This window comes from Rousettus aegyptiacus, unplaced genomic scaffold (genome assembly GCF_014176215.1).
Source record: "Rousettus aegyptiacus isolate mRouAeg1 unplaced genomic scaffold, mRouAeg1.p scaffold_m13_p_17, whole genome shotgun sequence".
Lineage (NCBI taxonomy): Eukaryota > Metazoa > Chordata > Mammalia > Chiroptera > Pteropodidae > Rousettus > Rousettus aegyptiacus.
In genome coordinates this window covers 30,742,036-30,743,469 of record NW_023416292.1, presented here as the reverse complement: position 1 = coordinate 30,743,469, position 1,434 = coordinate 30,742,036, and the positions used below count along the sequence as shown (strand labels likewise).

The 1,434-nt window shown below is 49.5% G+C and overlaps 1 pseudogene; it reads left to right on the top strand.

Moving 5' to 3' along the window:
- Positions 1 to 1,034: 1,034 nt before the first annotated feature.
- LOC118613244 lies at positions 1,035 to 1,153 on the top strand (annotated as a pseudogene).
- Positions 1,154 to 1,434: the final 281 nt, after the last annotated feature.

The following is a 1,434-nucleotide window of genomic DNA, read 5'->3' as shown; positions in this document are numbered from 1 at the left end:
TGGGATCCAGAAGCATTCAGAGAGTACATTCCATGGAATTTTCTGGAGAATTGGATAAGGAGGGAGAGACACGTGACGCCTCGGCCCGCTGTGGAGCTCTCCGGCCCCGTGAGGCCGCCTACCCTCTCCTCCAAGACCAAACTTTCTAGGTGCTAACTGCACCCCGCCCCCACAACCCCTCCCCACCACCTGCCCTCCATGCTCGAACCCTGTGCTCAGTTATACCTTCTCGGTTCTTTCTCCTCAACTTCCCCGACCTTCTACCACCTTGGCTTCTTGCCTCCTTCTGGATGGTCTGTCAACCCTTGACTTCCATCACCACCCCGCATATGTAATGGTCCCCAGCGCGGCATCTTTCTAATTTCCACATTGATGGAACATCTAAGATATTCACAGGACTGTGCTAACCATAGGGCAGGGACAGTAAAGCTCAATTAAGATAATGCCTCTGCCCTCCACACGCGGAAACAATTAAACGAAGTAAGTGCTGAACAGCAGCATGACAGTGGCCCTTTCGGGAGGTCATCTGCAGGCAGAGAAAGAGCCTTCGGAGAAGGAGACACGTCAAAGGAGAGAGTCCCCAGTCAGCCGATGTCTGGTGAATTTCACAAATGCATCGTCCCATCCGCTCTGCTCAAGTTGACTTTTGATTTTGATTGATATGTGTGGTGCCCGGGTTGAATATCAGTAGCTTGCTTCACAATATTGTTGGAATGCCGAAGCCTCTCCTGGACTGGCCTGAAATCAGGCAGCTAGGCTATCTGGGATGTTTCAGAAGACTCCTTAATCTTCTCCCCCAGGGAGTTAAACTCAGAAGCCTACAGAAGCCAGGCTGATGCACAGCTTCAGCAAACGGTGGCCGTTGGGAATAAAGGTCCAGTATTGCCTGATCTTACTTTTCAAGAAAAACAGGAAATTCAGATGTTCATTGAATTCATCCTAATTCCCCCCGACCTCCCCCCCACCCTATTGGAAACTAGTGTTTAAAAACACATGAAACCCTATGGGGAATAACAACACAAAATTTATTTGTGGTCTACGGCCATGCCACCCTGAACACACCCTATCTCATCTGATCTCAGAAGCTAAGCGGGGTCAGGCCTGGTTAGTACTTGGATGGGAGACCACCTAGGAAGACCAGGTGCTGCAGGCGTTAAAAAAAAAAAATTGTTTGTGGATGAGGTATGTCCAGTGGTTCTATCAGTTTGAGATCTCCAGTCCTACTGTACCTGTATTTGAAGGCTAATTTAAAACCACGAATGACATGAAGTTACCAAAAAAAAGGCGGGGGGGGGGGTGGTCTTAGCCAAGTTCTCGGGAAGAAAGCCAGGGCAAGGCGTTTTGGGTGGAGCCAGCCTGACGCTTGGTGCTCAGCAGCACGGATGTTAATTGCTCTTACTGCACTTAGAAATGCCAAGTGGAAAGAGCAAAGCT